General features: G+C 36.6%; 2 pseudogenes; both read right to left on the bottom strand.

Moving 5' to 3' along the window:
* Window positions 1–9,772: 9,772 nt before the first annotated feature.
* On the bottom strand, window positions 9,773–10,505 carry LOC113280503 (annotated as a pseudogene).
* A 7,413-nt stretch (window positions 10,506–17,918) lies between these two features.
* LOC113280502 lies at window positions 17,919–20,001 on the bottom strand (annotated as a pseudogene).
* Window positions 20,002–23,978: the final 3,977 nt, after the last annotated feature.

Below are 23,978 nucleotides of genomic sequence, written 5' to 3'. Positions count from 1 at the left end.
ACTTGATCATTGCACTACTACAATAAATATGTTATCAATGGAATGTTTGAACCAAATATTGTATTATTTATCTGATATGACTGAAGCTTTGGAATGCTTGAAAGATGTGATTTTATCTTGCTTCTATGAAATTTTTTGAGTTAGTGAGCATGCTGTGTTTTCCTCTAAAATTTCTAAGAATTTTTTTAAGTGACACGTATCGAATTTTACCCAAGTCTTCAAATCATGTAAACTCCCAATCTTACTAGTTTACAAAAGCATCGGATGAAATAAAATGTTTGATAATTTTATAAGATATTTTTGATGTTTCACGAAGTCTAACTTGGTGACTAAAATTGATATTTTAAGTAGTAAATAGTGAAATGATGTCTTCATGAAAAATGTTTGTTTGGTCGTCCTCTATATTGTGCCAAAAGGATTTTGAAAGTGGATAATTAATTTATTAGTAATGAGCAAGAACACATAACGCGCCAAATACAAATTTAGAGAAATTATTTGCACTTAAAAAAAAATTATTTCTAATTTTTGTATGAATGAGGAGACTTTGTATTTTTTGAATTGCTATTAAACACCGAAGTTTGACGTCTAACGAAGTCTATAAATTTTTTTGAATGAACGTGGCTAGAAATGCAATTTGCATAAGTAACTTCTCAATTTTATATTTTGATGTTAATTTGAAGTTTCCTTTGGTCAAGAAATAGTGGGGGTACTCTACCCTATGTATGTTTGATTACTAAACTTAAATTAAAGAGCTAGATAGAAATGGAGATCACAAGATCATTAAGAATTGATGTGTAAGTAGTAAGACTAAAACAAACTTTAGTCATAATTATTATCTTGCTTGAGATACTTAGCTCCTCATGATTTTAATCTTTGGAAAAAGATTTTAAGAACAAAATATTTTAGTTTGAAAATAAATAAAGGGTAATTAATTTCAATACTTGCTTTCATGTCACTTGATTTACATTCTTGATTGGTGATGTTGTTTCTACGATGTGTGATTTGTTGTGTATCATATGTAGAAAAATATATGGAATGTATAAAAGATGAGAATCTATGTATACCAAGCATGAAAAATTGTGTAGTTTCTACAAGAGCAGAATGTATATAAGTTAGATAAGTCATCGTCATATATATTCTAAAACAAACTTTAATACAATTGAATGAGACAACATTAATTTTTTGATTAGTTTGAATAATTTCAGAATTTTGAAAATGAAATGCATAACGCTCGTTGTTGTATATGCATAAGTGATTTGTGGAATGTAAACTCTAACTTATATGATGTTAATGAAAATGAGAACATGCATGTGGGATTTAAATTCTAGCATATGCTTAGTTTATTATTTGGCATGAAAGACTTGAGGGAAGATAGTGTATATGCTTGAATGATTTTTTTCTTCTTCTCTTGAATATATTTAATACAATGGAAATATATAGAAATATATATGGTCTAACTGTAAACTAGTTTTCACTCATTTGATTTAGTACCAATTTTCTTTGAGATTGTGTGTGATTGAACTAGAAATGAGTATGGTAGCATGACATTGCTTCTTGCTACGTGATAGACTATATGTATATTACTTCTGTAGTGGGGGTTACATATATGCAGATTTACTAATAATCCATGTATGGATAATTAGAAAAACATTGAGAAGGTTATGAGGTGTCTGAAAAGAACCTTATACCTAGAAATACACTATCCAAAAATGTTTACCGCAATCCTTTAAGGATATTATTGCGATGCTGATTGAGTTATCCTCTCAAAAGAATCCTCTAAGGGATGGAGTGATTCAGTCCTCCAGTAGATAGAGGAAGAACATACATATAAATCCAATGCGATAGTACCGCGGCTATTTCAAGAGTTGAAAACCGTTAATTACAACGGTAGAGTCGACATATATAGGTGATAGAAAGCATTTTTGATGCTATGAGAATGGATTATATATGGTCTGAAAAGAGTTATCGTTGACCCTTTGACGAAAGGATTAATAAGACGGTGTGAATACATCTTAGGGATGATGTTGATGCCCATTGAGAATTTAGTCATTTTTGTTGGATACCCAACTAGAAATAGGTTCAAAGGGAATAACGATTCACAAATGATATGAACATAGTTGTTCGTCATGGAAACCCAACCTTTAACTCAAGATTCCAGAAATAGGTTTAAAAGGTAATCCCTACCTATGAATGGAGATCCCAAAATGTAGGTTCAAATGAGGCTAAGTCACGGATAATATATAGACACAGAATCATGCTTTTATGAACTCATCCCATGCATGATATCCTGAAGCGAGTTAAGGTTGAGTTTTTGTTTCTAAACTCTTAATATATCTCTATTTAGATTGGGGTACTTAGCTACAGGAATTCTCTTGATAGACTCACCTATATGGATGTGAAAGTGTGGTCGCTTTCTATGAGAATATGGGCAGTTCTCTAGATCATTCATTAAACCGGAATTCAAGCACAGGGCCGTAATGTGCTGGCTTTAGACTTTACACTAGTATAGTTTTGTGTGTGTTAGACAATCTTCTTATCTCTCCTAGAATTCAAAGACTTACGTTCACTCTATGGTCATATTTTTGGAGAGTCTAGCACTATGTAAAGGTTCAAAATCGAAAGATACCTTTACTTATGCACATCACTATATAGATGATCTTGCTCAATGTTTTAAAAAATATAAGTGGGGGATTGTTGGAAATATATTATTTAAAACAAAATTTATTTCCATTTACCATTCTTATTAAAATTATTTTTAATAGTCATAATTGTCTTTAATAAAGGAATTTGTTTTGTCATTAATCCCTTGACCGTTTTTATTTAGGAAGTTAATGGTTTTAATTTTATAATAATTAAGTGTCATTAATTATTGAAATTCTCGAGTACAAAACTCAATTTTTGGTAGGAAAACAAAAAGGAGAGTTTTTCTATATGTTTTGAGTTTAAAAGAAAAAGAATTTTGAGAGAAAGACAACTAGTGTATGATTATCACTTGTTTTCTACAAATTTGATTATGAGCAAGAATAGGAGTGTACAAGTATCACATACTCTCAAGTGCAAGAGCGATTGTGAAAGAGAATTTAATCAGTTGTTTTGTCCTGGGGACGACGCGACATGGAAGAACTGTTTGCACAATTTGGGCAGAGCCGCGAAACGTCTTAAATAGAGCGATCTGGTCGTGACTAAGCCATAACGTTTAGTTTTTTTTGATTTTTTATGATTATTTTGCAGGCGGATTTCGGCAATTGTTCCAACAATTACTTTACTTCTTGGATGAACAATCATACCAAAGGAAAAAAAATTAGATCCATTAACATATCACCCGGAAACATAAAATAATCACCCAACATTATCGATATACCAATTCAGATTTCAATCATGTTTTGAACTGGATGATTCTTCGATCAAAGATGGAGGAAATGTTAAACTGGCAACAACAAAAAACCAAAACAAACAAACACAGACAGATTTTAAATCGAAGGAATGTGAAGTCGTTATTACCTCTTAGAAACCAAACAGCGGGTACATTAGAGAATCGAAGTGGAAATATATGACGACTGTAATCCATATTCGCTATTTATGCAAGTCAAAAGGCCGCCGCAACTGAAAGAGAGCTCATCAAATGGAAAAGTCTAAACCAAAAAGACGTAACTTATCGTATAGGTTAATGACAAAGACGTGTCTTGTCTTCTCTTACTTAAACAAACCGACGCATCCCGCCAAAAATCGTTGCTTAAACCAACTGTTGCATCCACGTGGCAGCATAAATTTTGAGAAAACATGAGGATCGATGTGGTGTTGACATGTCAGCGTTAATAAAGAATTGATTATCGCCATTTGTGGGCATAATTTCTTGAGAAATATATTATAAAAATTATTTTCTTCCATTGTTTTAGTTCATTTAAAAGTACAATGATCATATGGAAATGATTTAACTTTATTTATGTACAATATCCTTCCTAAATAGCTAACAAATTCCTGATCACATCAGGACATCGGATGCATCTGAAAGTACATCAAAAAAGTACGTAATAAAGCAATAGGCTTAATTCTTTGTTCAGTAGTTGTACAATACGATCGCTTGCAGTTGCACATTGATAGCTTGCACGGTGATGGCCAATGAAGATGCACTCTGATTTTGGGAGTGCGGCTGCCATGTATAGTTGGGTTAATTATAGTGCGACCCGAAAAGTAACTTGCCTAGTCGTGAAGGGGAATATACATAACATGATGCCATTGACATCTCTTGTGGTTGCTGTCAGTGGTTGAAATATAGATGACGTTTTACAAAATTTGAAAAATAATGCAACGTTTTGCAGAATCTACTGTAACATGGTTATCGTTTTTTTTTTTTAGGCACCCATTACAATCACCACTAATGGTGTCCGTTAAGAAACCTGGGCACCAATCCCAGAAGCCGGAATTTATGACTAACAAAAAACATCAAGTGATATTTCTATACTCATCTACTGTGTAATAGATGACATGTCCAACCTCTCCTACTCCTACTTGCTCACCTGCAGTCGTCTTCCAAGAATAAACTCTGAAAAGATCTATTAGGAGTTGAGTATTAAACTAAAGATGAAACTGATTAAACAATTTTAAACAGTGTACTGCTAAGAGTCAAAAGATATAAAGACACAAAATAGTAACATTGACAGTAACAGACTGAAATTTTAGTAACAAAAAACGAAACATCATTTTGTTACTAAAATGAGTTCATAAATCCGCAAATAGCTCTAGTGCATGTGTAAGGCATATAGTTCTTCATTGAGTTCATAAATCCGCAAATTTGAAGCTTAAACATAGCTAAAAAGAGACAATGAGTTCCTCAGTGACATGCAAAGATCACTTAATTGTCTATCCAAGAGGGGGTACTCTTGGCATTGGCTTTAGCACAAACGGCAGGAATATCTGACCTGCATCGTATGCATACGTAATCGTATTCAAGCAGATCTCTTCTAACTTTCTGTTAAGCCCATGCAAGTGGTAATTGATGCTACCCCATGTCTTTCTACTTACACCAGCCTTCAACGAGATAACCAATGGCTTGAGAGATAGGAAAGCTCGATAATTAAAGAAGAAGGCGAAGGTTAAATAATGAGTGAGTTTCCAAAACAGAAATTAACTGTGCACCTGGGTATCCGTGCAAGTACCCAAGAGGTCTTTATGCTTAACATATTTAGCAGCATTGTTCCCATTAGTGGCGAGAAGCAATTTAGGAAAACCATCATCTCTTTCATGCAAGGTTTCCGAAGAGACCCAATCTTCCTTGGATGTTTTTTTTTTTGCGCATAAAAGATAATTCATTCCAAAACCAAACCAGAAAAACAGAAGCACAACACCAAATTCCAGTTTGTTGCCATTTATATCCCTATGAGAACAGGCTCCCTATTGTGATCTTCAGGCAACATACTTTCATTGGCATTAGCTGAAATGGAAAGTAAAGTAGAGTTCATATTACTATTTACATAAGCATTAGAAACTGAAACATTAAAAGAAGTTGCACACTGAACACTTCCTATGCTATTACTACCGCCTAATTTGTCCACCAAAAGAAATTGGCATAGAAAGTTAGGCATCTCCTCTTTCCAAGTACAGAAAAGCGATGATTTTCTTGCTTCCTTTGCCAGTTTATCCGCCACTTGATTCCCACTTCTAACAGTGAAATTGAAACCCAAAAAACCTGAACAACTATTTAAGATATCCAACGCCTCTTTGACTATTCCTTCATTCTGCCAAACCATTAAAGATTCCTTTCCTTGCAAGTACCTGATTATTCTCTCACATTCACCCTCCATAGAGAAGTTCTTGAAGCCCTCCCCCTTTGCCCATTTTGCTCCCTGCAGTAACGCTAGCGCTTCTGCCAGTTCTGGACATTGAGCTTGGAATACTCCTGACTTAACTTGGTTTCCATTTCCTGCACAATTTCTCATAATTAGACCATAACCAGCAAGGGAAGTAGCAGAAATCCAAGATGCATCAAAATTTAGTTTGTTGCATTCAAAATTTGGTTTAATCCATGGGACAAGCAATGTCATTTTCCCTGGCTTGGGGTGAAGCTGTTGAGTGGGCTTGCACCAAAAGTTCAAGTATCTCTGGATAGAAATTGATATCTTGATTGAGTTAATTGTTTTTTCTTGAAAAATTCTTGTACACCGTTCTTTCCTTGGATGTTTGTACAACCCACCAACAAAAGGGTGATTATAATGATAAAAAACATTATTCCAAGCTAATTTGCAATCAAAAACAAATTCGGTACTCGGATTAAAAAAATGTGAAATGTAATGACACATGTTTAATCTTCTTAACAAGTAGTAGAATGAATATGCAGGATACCCATATCAATAATTCATATTATAAGTTACTACATTATGCGATTTGACCCCCCTTATAGCGGGGATGGACCCCAGTGGGTGCACGACATAATTTCGTGTTGTTTTTCAACTATCTTATGAATAATCAAATAGTGTTTGGCTTATCTGCCAAACATAAAAAATGGATCATTCTATATTCTCTACCAATTGACTTCCTTATATTGACCTTGTAGTGTCTAAAAACTAACTCAAGAACAGGATGCCTGAAAGATTCAACCTGGCTTTCCATCACTGAATGCAGATTTTCACATAAACAAAGAAGAAATACACAAAATTGATTAAAAAGATCAAAATCAATAATCTAAATCAAGACATTTAGATTTTGATACTGTTTAAATGGAAAAAAATGTAAAAATAGCAAGGATGTAAACAATTTCATCCTACCCATTTTCAAATATTTTTTTTATTTTTAATTTACATCAGGATGCATCCAGTTTCATCCTTGCTATTTTTTAAGTTTAAGTCAACATGAATCCGGTTTCATCCTTGCTATTTTTCTGTTGTCCATTTCATCCATACTAATTTTTACTCGTCCATTTGAACATATTTTAAAAATATTTGGACAAATCACACATTTTCGGAAAGAAATATGGGTAGTTTTTTTTAAGATTTTCATCAAAATTCTTTATACAATTCTGACATTCAATATACAGTACTGTATGTTCAAAACTAACGCGCAAAATGATATGAGCAATGTTTTTCATTTGTGTTCAGGAGGTAATATCACTTCTAAGACGTATCGGTCAAATCTTAATCTTGTTCTGTCTTCTTTAACAAATCCATTCAACCATAACATTACCGGTAATGGATACAACAACGACACGATCGGTCAAAAGCCTAATACGGCTTATGGATCTTATCAGTGCAGAGGTGATATTACACCGGAAGAATGTCAATACAGTGTTGATATAGCCGCTAAAGAAGTACTACGTCGCTGTCCAAACTTTAAAGAAGCAGTTATTGCATATAACGAAATAGCCGTTGTAAGATTCTCCGATCAATCATTCTTCTCAATCATGCGAGATACACCGTCATTTACTCTCTCTGATGCAAATTCGATTACAAACCCAGATGAGTTTAATTCAGGACTCGACAAATTGATAAATAATCTTTTGGTAAAAGTTGCTTCTAGTTGGGTCTTCTCCTCTTCTTCTTCTTCAACTAATAAAAATTTGTATGCTATTGCAAGCATAGACATTTCGCGCTCTCAGAAAATACATGCGCTAGCTCAGTGTTCTTCTGATTTATCTGTTGAAAATTGCAATCAATGTCTTACCGGGAGGATCAATGATATTCGAAAACGGTATAGCGAGCGAGTAGGTGGCAGAGTTTTTTGTTGGAGCTGCTATTTTAGATATGAGATGTTTCCTTTTTATCTACGCAACGCAACTTCACCACCATTTTCATCCCCTATACCAGATGCAACCTCACCACCATTCTCATTTTCACCGAGTAAGCATTTAAAAACATACATGTATTAAAATCCGCTATCTTAGATGGTTGGTTTGGAGACAAACACAATATTGATGATTTCAATTAATATGTGATTTTATTCATGTTCGTGCAGCAAAGAAAAACAATTCGCTTTCGACTTTTGTGATCGTTATTATAGTTGTTCCGTCAGTGATTACAATATTATCCATCATAACCATTTTGTATTTCTGCAAAAAGAGAAGAGAGAAAGTACTTGAGAGGAAAATTGAATGTAAGCTTTCTTATTATAGGAATGATTTGAACTTTTATGTACCTAATCTTATTAGTCATTTGACTCGCTTTTTGTAGATCCTATTAAATGCGCATATTTGAATTGGGAAAGGTGATACAAGATTATAGGAGGCATTGCTAAAGGACTAGTCTATCTACATGAGGACTCTCGACTTAATATTATTCACCGAGATCTCAAAGTCAGCAATGTTTTATTAGGAGAAGATATGGTCCCCAAAATTTCAGATTTTGGAATGGCTAGGATTTTCAAGGTGAATCAAAATCAAGACAGCACAATACGAATATGTGGAACTTTGTGAGTACTCTATAATCATATCTCTGAATAAATACGACCACGCAATTAACTGTAGAAAGATCTCTTACTTATGCTACTGGCTTTGCAGTGGATATATGGCGCCCGAATATGCAATGCATGGTAAATTCTCTGTAAAATCAGACGTCTATAGTTTTGGGGTGTTAGTTTTAGAGATAGTGTGCGGAAAGAGGAGTAACTCTTTCGGTGGATTGGAAGATGCTGCCACTGTCTTAAGCTACGTGAGTATGCATTTTGTTTTTTTTATAGTTTTTGGACATGTAATTTCTCATTTTCAAGTGATATGTGAGCCAGATGAACTGAATTACTGCACACACTAACCATAGAAACCGTATTTTGTAGGCATGGGGCCTTCGATGGAGGGTAAATCTATAGAGTTGTTAGATACGACACTAAGAGAACGTTACTCAACACACGAAGTGATGAGATGCATCCAAATTGGGTTGTTATGTGTTCAAGAAGATGTAGCTAATAGACCCACAATGGCATCCATTATTCACATGCTAAATAACCACTCTATCCCTTTATTACCGTCTACATTTTTGTTGCGTGGTGAATTAGAACCCAACATCCCTTGTGAAGATGTCGGAAATGTAAGCGTGAATGAGGTATCAATGACGGAGTTTCACCCTCGCTGACAATTTACTAACTAGACTACATTCGAAAGTTCAACTTAAATTGAAGGTAATGCTAGGATCGAGCAACCGGATTATACAACATGGAGATATTGCTCCGACTTTATTTGATACTTAAGATGCTTAGATTGTTGGCGAATTTGAACTCAATGTTTCTACGTGCTTCACATCTTCTGTGTTTCTTCAGTTACAGGCGTTTTAATGTTCTGGTACCGGTGATATCCTGTTCAGCATTCTCTTTCTTTTCCTAGCTACCATTTGCATTCCCATTTCCATTGAGAAAAAAAATTAAAAAATGAAAGTTGATTGCGCCAGCCCATTTCCGTTGAGAAAAGCTCCTGTACATGTAGTTCACAGCAGAGGTTCCTGTGTTGTCGAACCAATTTAGAATCTCCTTCTCCCACGATGTGATACTAAATCGTCATAGAAACAATCCAAAACCTTAACCATAAGACTTCTTTTCATGAGGTCTCGAGATCAAACCTACGAAACAGTTTAAAAAACAAAGAATGAAATGCAAATGCAACTTCCAGCAAGGTCACAGAAGCATAAAGATATGAAGAGTTCAAAACTCACAAACTAAAAGCTCAGGTATCTGATATTTCCATCAAGTATTTAAACTTCAAGCAACAGCAACAATACCATCATTAATTAAAGAAACTAAACTAAACGAAACACATCCTCATCAACTTCAAGCCATTGCAGTGATATTCTTCCTCCACTTAATCAACTTCCTCAATCTGGGGTCCTGCACCACTACCAGCAGCAATTGCAGGACCATCCTCATCCATGCCACCAGAACCACACCTTGATACATCTTAACAATAATTGGGTTGCAAAGACTCTCCAAGCTCTTTCATCTTTTCATCGAGCACATGAATAGCATATTCAATAGCATCCTCAATTTTCTTGTCAGCTGGTGCCAACTTCCCAGCAATCTTCTCGTCCTTGATAGTATTCCTCATATTGTAAGCATAATTCTCCAGAGCATTCTTTGACTCGACTTTTCTGTTATTCATCCCATTTTGTCCTTCTCTGCCTCCTACACCATCTACCCAATTTCCTCATTGGACAACCTACCTTTGTCATTAGTGATTGTAAGCTTGTTCCACTGCCCTGTAGTTTTATCCTCAGCAGACACATTTAGAATACCATTTGCATCAATGTGGAAGCAAACAGTGATTTGAGGGACACCACGTGACGCAGGTGGAATTCCACCCTCTTGCCTTCGTACACCTGAATTAACACTCCAGGTTGGTTGTTTCAGTAGGTAGAGAAAACCAAGGGAGAGAGGAGTAACATCAAACAGCAACACTCCATCCAAGACCCGATCACTTCACCACCTAAAATCGCAGCCTGCACAGCCGCTCCATATGCCATTCTTAATGCCCTAGAATTTCCACTAATGTGCTTCTTAGTCTTCCTCTTAAACTCTTGCACAAAGTGATTCACCATCCTGTTGCCGAAATCTTCTCCTCCTAGTTGGGTATTTCCAGCAGTAGACTTCACTTCGGAAATACCCTCTTCAATAGTCAGTAAGGAAACATCAAATGTGCCACCTCCAAGGTCAACAATAAGATCATTCTAGTACTTGACTCCTTCTTATCAATACCATATGCAATTGCAGCAGCAGTTAGTTCATTGATAATTCACATCACATTAATGTTATGGTGTCGATGTTTTAGGAAGGTTCTAGAGTATTCTGGAATCATCTAGGTGTTCCCTTAATTTGGTATAGCTAGTGATTTCCTGATTTAGTTAAACTCAAGGTTTCCTTTTGTAGCTATGTTTAGGTTTCCTAGTATAACTCATATACTTGGAAGACAAGTTTGTAACCTATATAAATAGGTGTACAAGTCTTAAGGAAAAATACACAGAACACAATTTAGAGAAGATTTCTCATAACTAGAGAATTTTAGGGTTTAGAGCGCTTTGTTCTAGGGAATTATTTTAGTGTTTGTGAACAACAATCTGTTGATCATAGTTTGGGGTTTAATTCTCTGTAATTCGTTCTAATAATAAGAGTTGATCGTAGCCGTTTGTGGACTTAGGCACATTGCTGAACCACATTAAATCTTGTGTCTTTCTTGTTTCGTTTAGTGCATCATATTATGTTTTCTTTAGTTCTACGTGATCCAAAGAACTAGTGTCTTGTGAAGAGGTTAATTCTAAAGTCTTAATCCTAACAAGTGGTGCGGTGAAGGTGTAGAGGATCATAGTTAGAAGTGAACATGTCGAGTTCTACATCAAGTGGATTTTTGAAGGTGCATGGATTTGATATTATCAAATTCAATAGGAAAGATAATTTCACATCATGGCAAACTGATGTAAAAGATATTCTTGTTAGTATGAAACAAATCAAAGCTATCAAGGACAAACCAACAACGTTACCAAAGGATTGGAGCGATGAGAAGTGGGATGTTTTGGAGGCATGTTCAACTATTCGTTTATGTTTATCAAGGAAAATTACTCATAACTTTTCGAGTGAAACCTATGCAAAGGTGTTGTGGGAGAAGTTAGAGAAGCTCTACTTGCAAAAGGATTTGACTTCAGAACTTTACTTGAAGCGCAGACTCCATGCCTTTCGGATGTCTTCGGGTAAGTCTATGGTTGATCATATTAATGAATTTAATAAGATCTGTTCTGATATGTCTAATATCAGTGTTACTATCTCTGATACGGATAAATCCATGATATTATTATGTTCTTTTCCTCCATCATATGATTCTTTCGTTGATTATTTGTTGAGTGCGAAAACCGAAGGTTAAGAGGTTTGTCTCTTAGAGCTAAGCTTGGAAACCCTATACTTATAAGAAAATAATCCTTGTTAAGGAATGTGTCCAATCCTATTGATGTGTGTAAATAACCATAGAGAGAACTAGAGAAAGCACACCAGAACTAGTAGGAGTTTTCTTCTTCCTGCTTGAGCTTTGTATACTCCAACCTATACGGTGATATATAAAATTACTTATTCGTTTCCGAGGATTCAACCTCGTTAAATACTTTTTCTTCTTGAGTGTGTGATTGTGTTCTTGGCGATACCGAGGCACCTTTGTAGCAGTGCAAAGCTAACGCTTCCGTAGGCTTTGGCGCAACAATTGGTATCAGAGCAAGGGGACGCTCTTGGATACGGGTATTCATGTTGCAGTAAAATTGAAGGTATTTTTTTTTGAAGATTACTTGAGATAAATCTGATCTCTAAGGTTATGTTTTTATCTATATTTGGTTGTTTAAATAATGGTTAATCCGGATGACGAGGAGCCGATAGAACCGTCGATGTCCACAAGTAACGATAAATAAAAAAAAGAACAAATACTTCATTCACATATATCACAACTCAAGGTAGAAAAGTTTACAGGAACCAATAACTTTGGTTTATGGAGAACGGATGTAATGGATTCCCCTGTTCATCTTGACCTAGAAAAAGGTCTACAAGGTCGGCCGACAGATATAACTGACAAGCAGTGGAACAAGATGAATAAGTTATGTCTGGGTTCGATTCGAGGGTGTTTAGCAACTTCAGTAAGAGTTAATTATCAGCATGAGACTTCAACTAAGGATCTCTGGGAAAAGCTAGAGAATGAACACCTTATGAAGAACGTGGCAAATAAGATACATCTTAAAAGGAATTTGTATCGCTATAACATGAAGAAAGGTGCAACACTAACAGAGAACCTATATTCATATAATAAACTTCTTGTTGAGTTGGTTAACTACGATGACAAGATACACGATGAGGAACAAGCTTTGTGTCTGATAAACTCTCTTCCTTAAAGGTATGAACCTATGATTAAATCTTTAATGCACGACAAAGATAAGATGACATACGCTGAGGTCAATACGAAATTGCATAATGAGGAGTTCAGGAATATGGATCGTGAAGACCTTGCAAGTGAAGCTAACAATGACTTACTTCTTGCAAGAGGTCGTTCAACAGACATGAGAAAGAAGACTGGTACTTATGGTAAAGGTAGATGACGTTCTAAGAGTATAACGCGACTGCAGAAACATGAGTGTACTTGGTGCCATGACTTTGGTCATTGGGCTAAGGATTGTACAAAGCGTGAGGCAAGAGAAGGAGATAATAGTAATAACGAGGTGAACATTGCTAAAGGTAAGGAAGAATAAGATGATGCTTCTGATTTCTCGATAATTGTGAAACCATCATCTTGTGTTATTACAGATGGTACATGAGTATTAGATACTGGAGCAACGTATCATATATGTCCATATCGGGACTGGTTCTCAAGTTTTGAAGAGCTTGATGGAGAAGTACGTATGAGAAACAATCATACCTGCAAGTTGATTGGGATTGGTAGTTTTCGTATCAAGATGCATGCTGGTATGGTTAGAGAGATAAAGGAGATAAGATATGTACCCACCATAAAGAAGAATCTGATTTCACTCGGAACTTTAGAAGCTAAGGGCTATAAGATAGTCGCTGAAAATGGTGTTCTAAAGGTAATATCTGTATCTATGGTAATCATGAAGGGTACACGTCATCATAACTTGTACTACTTGATTGGGAGTACAACAACAGAGGATTTGTATATTTCTGAACACATTGAGAGTTCTACTACCGAGAAGACGAAACAATGGCATATGAGACTTGCACATCCCGGTGAGAAGTCGTTGCATAGTTTGATTCAATAAAACTTGTTGAAAGGTGTTATTGTCTGCAAGTTAGCATTTTGTGAACATTGTGTTAAGGTAAAGAAAACAAGAACAAGCTTTCCACAACACTAGTGGAGTTCTTGACTATGTTCACTCAAATGTTTGGGGTCCTTCCAAGAATGCATCATTTGATGGAAACATTGGTTTGTGTCGTTAATTGATGACTATTCTAGGCGCATATGGGTGTACACCATGAGGCATAAGGATGAAGTCTTAGAAGTCTTTGTAAGGTGGAAAAAGGCAACCGAGACTCAAACTGGCAGAAAGATCAAAGTACTACGTTCGGACTATGATGGAGAGTATAAGAGTGATTCGTTCTTGCAACTATGTCAAGATGAGGGGATAAAGAGGAACTTCATAGTTAAGAAGACACCGCAACAAAATGGGGTAGCTGAACGCATGTATCGTACTTTACTGGAGAAGATACGATGTATGTTATCTAATGCTGGATTAAGTAAAGCGTTTTGGGCTAAGGCAGTTACATATGTGTGCTTCATCATTAATAGGTTTCCATCAGTTGCATTAGAAGGTAAAACTCCTACAGAGAAATGGTTTGGTAAACCAGCTTATGACTATGACTCAATTCATATATTTGGTTGTCCTACGTGGTATCATGTTAGTAAAAACAAGCTTGATAGTTGTGCCGTGAAAGGAATCTTTGTGGGTATGAAAAGTGGAGTGAAAGGGTTCAAGATTTGGAATCCATTTGAGAACAACTTAGTCATGAGTAGGGATGTCACATTTGATGAGATGTTTATGGTAAAGTCTTGGGTTCTCGGCTGGTGTAGAACAGAAGCACCAGTACTAGTGAGCCTTTGCAGCAGGTGGAGATTGATGCAACTCCACCAATTCCAGTTAAGTTTGTATCTGTTCAAAATACTTCTAAAGAAATTGGGTATGCAAGAGAAGTAGCTACTGAAGTTCCAAATGATAGTGACGCTGTTGAGGAAGAGGAACAAGATTCAGTAGAAGATACAGAAGCTACGGGCACGGAGACCATAGCAACCAGCAAACCAAGAAGATCAACCAGGAAGCTTGGTTGAATGAATGATTACATTACTTATGCATTACCAATTGTTGAAGATGGTACTCCTACTTCCTATTTATAAGATGTACGTAATGTAAAGTGTAAAGAATGGGAAGGTGCAATGCAGGACGAGATGAGTCTCTTAACAAGAATGTCACATGGATTATTATGAAGTGATATACGCATTTATGTGTCTATTTTGATCTCAATTTTCTATATTGTTAGTACCTATTTTTGTATTTATTTTGGTATTTTATGTCTCTGTAGGTAATTGTGGAGAAATAAACATGCGCGGAGAAATTGGCTCGAAAAGTGGTATTCGGACTCTTTGGAGAAAATTACTGAAGTCCCCCCCTCAAATGGATAAGGGGTACACAGTTGATAAGGGGTAACCTACCGTTATTGCACCCCCCATCTACTATTTGCACCCGCTTGCTATTCGCACCCTACTCTGGTTAAAGGGCGACCTTTCTTCTTCACGTTCAAATATTCAGTTGGCGGGAAAATTCTACACATATCTGCGGATTTTACTGGATAAAGTTTGAACGAGATTTAGATGGACTTCTTCACGAATTTGGATGGGTATCAGCCTGTTAAGTCATAAATGGCTTGTAACGGGCTCATATTAGAGAAAACGAAATAGATGTGTCCATGATCTTCTCGGCTCAGGGAAAAGAAAACCGCGAACTTCCTGGTTTGGAATTGTTAGAGATTTAGTCAGACTCGGTTGCTGTTTCGGATTGGTAATGACGTGTCAAGTCTAACAGAGATGGTAATAGCTGCAGACTCGTTAAAAGAGGAAGTATTGTCGATATTCAGTTAAACAGGGAAAGCCGTGAACTGTTGGATATATATGGCAGGTACGACGAAAAAATAAGGCATGATATGTTTCCTGAGGTTTTTTTCATCGAATATAGAGAAGATTTGGGTTAAAAATTGAAGCAGAATATGCGTGAGAAGAAACAGGAATGACTGAAAGGCCGTGACCAGCGGGGGAAGAAAAAAAAGATATTTGGAAGGATTTCTCGGGATTTATGGAGATGCGTGTCTATATAAAGTGAAGGGAGTATCATCAGAGGCTACCGAGAGTTTGGAGTTCGGACGGAGGCCTTGGGAGAAGTTGAAGAGTATCTTCTCTGCTGGTGAACATTGGATCGCTCAACTCAGTCGCTGATCCAGAGGACAATCGCAGAAACCGTGGCCTATACTTTCAAACGCAATAATTTTGTAACAATGTTTCCAACAATTACTTTGAGTTCGCAAGAGTTCTGTTAGGGTTATCTGTAATAGTGGGTTTTGTAACAATTATAACTGTTACAAACACACTGCTTTATATTTTCTTCAATGAAACATTTTTTTGAGCTATGGATTATTATTTTGAGCGTGTTTGAAGAGCTAAAATCAAATATTGTGATGACGGAGGAAGCCATTCTCTACGCGTGTGGTAAATATATTTAATTCCTTTATGACTTTTGCACTATTTTAAATTGATTCATGATTTTCTTAATTGATTGTGATTTTGTTTGATGACGTACGCTTGGTCTTAGTATTTTTGATACGACATGGTTGTGACTTACAGTCAATATTTTATAAAATCTACTTTGGCAAAGTATAAAGAGTCAATATTTATTATGTTATGAGCCATAATTGCCTGGAATTGATAGTTGAACCACATGAATATGAAAATTGGTGGAATCTTGAGTTTCAATACTGTTTGTGGTTGTTTCTGCTGATTTTGGTCTTGGGTGTGTGGATGAGAAACGAATCTAAACCCTAAACAATGCACTCCACATGAGTACTTTTGATTCGAGAGATCAATCTATACAATCCTGGCCTAAACCAAGAAATGGTCGTTCCAGGCTTGCTTCGGTCACAAAGTGGAGGAGAAAGGTTGGTCTTAGGGAGGGAAGCGAAGAGAGTGTTGAGACCGTAATGGTTAATTCTGAAGATATGGCTTCACTAAACCATTTTTACCGATTCGAAACGGTTTTTGAGCGTTACGAATCAAGGTTGTAACGGTTCCAGGGGTGCTACAACTTTTTCGCAACGGCCCACTAGCCGTTACGAATTTTTTTCATAACGACCCTTGTAACAGCTTAGAGCCGTTACTACGTGGCACCGTCGTAACATGCTCAAGCGGTTACGAATTTATTTAGTAACAGGACGTTGTAACAAGTTAAAGCCGTTACGAATTTTTTTGTAACTGTAAAAATATTACTGTCGGTCAACCTTGACCTAGTCAAAATCAGTCAGCAATGACCAATTTTGACCGGATCAAGGTTGACCGGCAGCTCATTCTCGACCGGGATACGCCGGAATTCCAAATAAATACACATTTCATTCTACCGATCATCCATATCTAACAATAGTTTCAATCAATTCATACTATACCCAATCAATTCATATCTACACATTCATATAAAAAAAACACAAGTTTTTCTAAGTACCAATTTTTTTTTTGTTAAGTATCAAATTCTGAGGGAATACATAGATAGAAATTTACTAACTTCCAAAGTTCAGTTCATAGAAACTTAAAAAACTTTCTAAGTTCATAACTTATATCTAAGTTTTCCCATGTCACATGCTAACATGAACAGAAACACGACTCACATAAAAGCCTTCTCATGCCGCAGACTGCTGCATCTGAAGTAAGATTCACAAAGCTGATGGAATCCAACGCGACAACAACTATGCATCTTCAATCCAATGGCCATTGCTCTTACAGGATCTCTCTACCAAGAAAGAAGCAGCTACGCAATACTTCACCTGCAGAGACAAAACACTGTTAACAACGGTTTATCAGCAACGTTGTTAGACAAGAAAATTAGGCAAATGCAAGAGTGTAAACCAAATTTAGTTGGTTAGAGATAACACATAAAATCGCACATAAGACAATACAAAAATGACAACATAATCAAAAAGAAAAGATTGGTGGAATAGGAAATCATGAAAACATGTATAAAGAGCTCGAGGGATTACCAAGCTTAAAAAGAGGGGAACTAAAGCTATCCAGAAATATGTATGCCAACCTGCACATTGAAAGAAAAAAAATAGGCTTTTAAGAAAGTTTGTAAGATCAACATGCCAGGAAAATAATTAGCAGGTTGAATTTTAAAATCAAAAAGACTTTGGGTTGTTTGTAACTTACTAATACAGATTTATCTTCTTGGCGATTTCGTACTAGATTGCTTTGTGCTTCTTGTTGTTTGATCACATATCCTTGCTGATACAAAACACAGTAGAAATTTAGTAAAGAAACTCGTAGCCAAGGCTTCATCATGTCGTACGCCTTGAATACAATAGTTAATGAAGGAACAATATGCACAGAAAAAAGACCAAAGAAAGCAAGTTTAAGTTGAGTAATAAATAAAGCAAGTTTAAACTGAATGCCTTTACTAATACTTAAGATAGAATATGCGGACATAAAAAAACCAAGAGGTACCTTCATCTTCCTCCTAACAACATCTAGCCGGTATGTAAATGTCTGACCAAACAACCCAGCTACATCCCCACAAGATAGACGCAAGATATACTAAGAATGTAAACTACACAAACCATGACATATACTCTTTTTAGGACTTGTAACCTACAAATCTACACAAACATGACTCACATAACATCGCGAGATCCAATTTCAATTCTTAAAAGAACACCCTGATGACAAGAAAATTCATTTCTAAATATTATGAGAAGAAAATACTAGGAATATGAAGGAGAAAAAACTTGCATGTTCAGCCAAACTAATGCAGAGAAAGCAAACATTTGAAGACTGAAACTCAGACACAGCAAACATTGGAAGATTACAATACCTTTAATTTTTTTTGCACAAAAGCATATTGTAATTACAAAAGTAAGAATAAATAAAAAAAACTACTATGAAAAAGCATTCAACATATAAGTTATCTTTGATTGATTATCTGAAATGTATATGGAACTGCATTCATATACTTTGGCAATGTGCGACTTGAGAGATTGAGTACCTTTTTAATATTTATCAGCACCTTCATCAAACACACCAGAACTTCCAACTCTGAAATCCAGTTGCTTTTGATGCTTTAATCTACGACGCTCATCAAAACTTTCCCACCCTTCAAACTGCTTGTGTGACATAATACTTGGATACATAATACTATCACCTCTTGCACAAGTTTTAGATAAAAAAAAAGAATCAAAAGTCAATACCTGACTGAGAATATCAATTGTGATTTCTGTATTATGAAGATCAAGAGTCGAGAGTTGGGTGCACAGTTTGAATATCATCGAAGGAAGGGATTTGAGGCCACTATTACTCAGATGCAGAGCCTACACAAACATGGAGTACCTCAAGATTCCGTAAACTCCCAACTGTGTCAGGCAAGTCTACCAAGATATTTGATGCAAGATCAACCTGCACCAAGAAATTTTTTCGGATCACAAATCCAAGTTATATATATATATATATATATATTACTTATAACAAATACGAATTTTTGTATAATAAAGTAAGATCAGAATACCACCTCGACAAGGGAGACACAATTCCCTATATTCGGCGGAACTGAGCTTATCCTACCACCAAAGCAATAACATGAATAATTTAGAGAGAGCAATTACTTTAACTACGGTAAAATTCACAAAGTGAAAATGGTTATAAACGTGAGTATTACCTGTTGTTATTTACTTTCAAGATTTGCAGACGAGTTAGAAGTCCAATTTCAACTGGAAAATTAGTCAGCTTGTTGTTTGCAACATGAAGTTGCGTTAGAGAGACCAAACCACCCAATCAAGACGGTAATGAAGTTAAACTGCACAAGATACATATAGCACGACAAATTACAAACATAATAAAATTACAATCCCCTTCAAATCGAATAAAACCAATAGTATATACTAAAGCGTATACCTGGATTGAGTTTAAAGAACCAATCTGAGAAGGAATTTCATGAATAGAATTTATACTTATATACAACACTCTTAAGAAAGACCCACAACCCCATACTTTTTCAGGTATGACCTTCAATTTAAGAGATCTCCTCAGCAGCAAACTGCTGCTCCTCACCCTTGTATGAGACCTCAATCATGGGCTTGTCAGCTGGACCGGATAGAACCTTGAATGGCCAGTGCTTCATATCACCCTAGACAGTGGTGTTACTGAATCTCCTACCAATCAAAAGCTTGGCATCTGTAAAGCCAAACAATGACATTAGCAACAACTCTTTTACGGCACGCATATTTGCAAACTACCATCAAAACAAATATAACTAAACTCATATACTATCATATCAGTGCAACTGACTGGATTTATGAATACATGTGCAAAAAAGATTGATACTTGATTCATACACTTAAAGATGAGTTACATGAAAAAAATTGAACTTATTTAAGCAATGAACCCTACCTATCATATATAATTATTAAAGAGACATAAACTTAACACTAAACCCTATTTATGCAATGAACAGTACATACCACAACTAAAATCGTAAATCAGAATCAGAAATCTAATATGCTCTCAGTTCAGATTGACTAATCATAAATAATAACTATGTACATCATATTGAGAAGGTTTATAATCTGTTTCCAACGATTCAAATCAAACCCTAATTAAATATGGCTTCGTCTGCAGAGAATCAAACCCAACCCTAAGAATTTAAATACCAAATCAAACGAGTAATAAGAAACCATAAAATCGATTGAAATACTAAAACCTTAAAATCTAATTTACAAACTGAAATCCTACAGATGATAAATATTTACAGAGATCTGTGAAATCAAAAACCTAAACTCGCGTAACAGATGATTGAAGATCAATTCTTCAAAGATCAGATGATTTGATAACAGAATATATAAAACCCTAAAACTGATGATGAGAAACTGAAATCGAAACCCTAAACTGATGATGATGACGATGACGATGATTAACAGATGATTGAAGAACTGAAATCTTCAGTTGAGAAGACTTAAAATCAAATGTGGTGCACATCTGAATATCCAGGGGGAAGATAAGAGATGGGTTTACTCGATGAGAAGGGGGAGAAAAGAAGAGATAGAATGGGAAAAGAGAAATGGGGTATACTCGATGGGAATGGGAGGAAAATCATTTCTTCAAGGGTAAAATTATCCTCTAGCGTAATCCATGTTAGGTGGAAAAAAATGGCACACGACTGAATGGCACACACGCAAATACACCTGTTACCCGACTCTAGCATGACCAAGCGTGTGAGCAGCACGCGTAAATAATTATCCTGTTACGATTCGTAACAGTTGTCACTTGTTACGAATCACAAAAAAAATTCGTAACGGCTTCAACCTGTTACAATTAGGTTGTAACGGCTTTTTGTAACTGTCAATTTTGTAACGGTTGCTGGGCCGTTACGAATTTTAGTTACTATTCGGGAAAAATGGTGTAGTGCTTGTTTTATGACTTGTATCAAAAAGTGGAACTGGCTTGCAGAGTGAAAGCTATCAATTCTTGGTGATTTATGGATACTATGTTGTTGCCGATCAAAAACTTGTTGTTTGGTGGAAATAGGTGAAACCTATTTATACAAGTCATAATAAAAGTACCCTGATCTCGTAGGAAGTGAGAACGATTGAGTGGTGGAAGAGTGTGCAACCGTCAGAAACCTTGCTTCCATGATGAAGGAAGTGGATCCGTTTACACCAGTTACTCCTTGCCACCATTAAACATCCCCGCTTCTTGACACTTTCTTGTAACGGGCGTATTGCACGCCGCACGCTGTAAACCGCCATACCAATACCCTGATGAGTATCCCCCATTTTTGTAACATGTTTGATATCTCGAGTGTTTTCGTGAAAAAAGCATGTAGCAGTTTGCTATGGGTAGCAAGTAAGGGTCAAGAGACTTGCCGCAAGAAAAATAACATGTGGTGCTATTAGGTTTATCTTGGCTGGTTGCCTAAAACTCGCCAAAATCCTGTCAGTTGGGTGGCGAACTTGGACTGCTAGATTGCATCTCAAGAGGAAGGATAGCCGTTGATTATGACTACCTTCTGTTGGCGCCTGGTAATGGCACAGTAGCGTTTTTGGTGTATGCCAGTGGAACTGCGGCATGACTGGCATAACTCGTGCACGCCAGTGGCACGGTGGTGTATGTGGCGCCTGGCGTAGCCATGGCCACTAGATTTAAGCGGCTGGTCGCCTAAAACTTACCACAAGTCTGTCAGTTCGGTAGCGAACTTGGATGGCTAAGATTGCATCTCATGTGGAAGGGTAGCCGTTGATTATGACTACCTTATGTTGGCGCCTGATAATGGTATAATGGCGCCTTTAGCGCATGTCAGTGGTACTGCGGCATGGCTGGCATAGTTCGTGCATGCCAGTGTCACAGTGGAATGGCTGGCATATGTTGTGCATGCCAACGACATGATGGTGCAAGTAGCGCCTGGCGTAGCCATGGCCACTAAATTTTGGCACATTGGTGTTAGACTCAAATATGGCGTGGCAACATCAGTTTCAGTGGCCACATCAATCCCAATGCCCTGTGGAACATTGTTTTGGCTCGGTTGGCATGCCGAAACCCTAATTAGCGCACAAGGCATGCGCATGTGGCCGTGGATGGGAGAGATGATTGACTCAAATTAAATATAAACCATTTAAGTTGGCTAACCAAGTTGGATGGCTGAGATGATTCACATAAATTTGTGTTAACTCATGAAATTTCGTAATCAGAAAATTCAGATGTGGGACCCTCACTAAAATCGTTGTAAAATTCTCGTACAAACTCGGATTTTGACGGTCCGCCCCTCCATTCTGATCAGAAAAGAATTTCCTATCTATCTACGAGAGAATATTTAGGTTTTGAGCTCGTTTAGGAGGTGAAAATAGCCTGACAGTGAACTCGGGAAGAATTCAGGAGGGATTCTGTCAGTTTTCAGCCATGACCTAGCTTGAATTTTGTATTTTTATCTCGTCACTCCGATTGATTTGAATTTTAGTATGTTATGCTAGACATCCATACGAAACTTTTGGCATGTAGATCATACTAAAATTATTTACCAAACGTTCCTAGTTGTTTGTACAATCTTTGGGAAAACAATTTGGCATGGTGACCACTTGACGCAATTCCACCTCTTTTAATATTGTGGCAGGTTTAGAGCAACCTGGTTGGTCAATAAAAAGAGGGGGCCAGCCAAGCACGAGTGTGGATACACTTCTGGTGCGCGTGGTAGGTTTAATTCGACCTGATTGATCGATGGGGAATAGGGACGACAAGTATGGGCCCAGCCACAAATCATGGGAGTGCGACAAATTTAAAATGACCTGATTGGTCGACAAAGGAGTAAGGGTCGGTTGGGTAGCATGGGTCGTGGCCAAGTGACGCCGGCTGGCGTATGGCATGGCCACGCTTCCTCTCATTGTTTCTCCTTTTCCGCGGATCCTTTATTCATTGCTTTCTGATTTTAGGTAGGACTTTGCACCTACTAATCTATAGAGTATTGTTGCTTACATGCATCAGTCTGGATAAATTTCATGTGAACATATTGAGTTGCTCAATAAATTAATACGTCAATGGAGAGGTTGAACAATCATCACTTTACATGGCTCCGTTTCTTTGCAGAGTGACGACACATTAAATGTGAAGTTTTACAATTTTACCCCTGAACAAAAAACCACCATCAACAAATACCTCTCGATTTTTGTGACAACCTTGTGAATATATTTTTATTCTTAAGTCGTAAATCAATCTCATCAATTCCGAGTTGAACGAACTTTACTATCACTTTACAAACAAATTTTAAAATCACATCATTAAGCTTCCGAACGGTAAGGCCATAGGGTGCAAGCGGGTATACGCTAAGAAAGAAGGATCTTCGGTGAATCAAGCACGCTACAAGGAAAGGTTAGTTGCAATAGGTTATGCCCAAAAAGAAGGGATTGACTATAAATAGGTGTTATCTCTGGTGGTAAAACACTAATCAATCCGTATTTTGTTGGCCTTGGTAGCACAATATGATTTAGACCTAGTTCAGCTAGATGTAAACACGGCGTTCTTACATGGTGATCTAGAAAAGGTCATCTATATGACTCAGCCGAGTGGGTTCAAGGTTGCTGGAAAAGAAGATTGTGTATGTAAGTTGAAGAGATCTTTGTATGGGCTGAAGCAGTATCCAAGATAATGATACAAGCGATTTTACCAGTTTATGGTAGGCCAAACATACATAAGAAGTCACTATGACCATTGTATATCGAGAGTATATGTCCCAAGTCCCATATGCTGAGGCTGT

Source organism: Papaver somniferum, chromosome 5 (genome assembly GCF_003573695.1).
Source record: "Papaver somniferum cultivar HN1 chromosome 5, ASM357369v1, whole genome shotgun sequence".
Lineage (NCBI taxonomy): Eukaryota > Viridiplantae > Streptophyta > Magnoliopsida > Ranunculales > Papaveraceae > Papaver > Papaver somniferum.
Note: the sequence above shows the minus strand (reverse complement) of the source record. Positions and strands in the feature narration are given on the sequence as shown.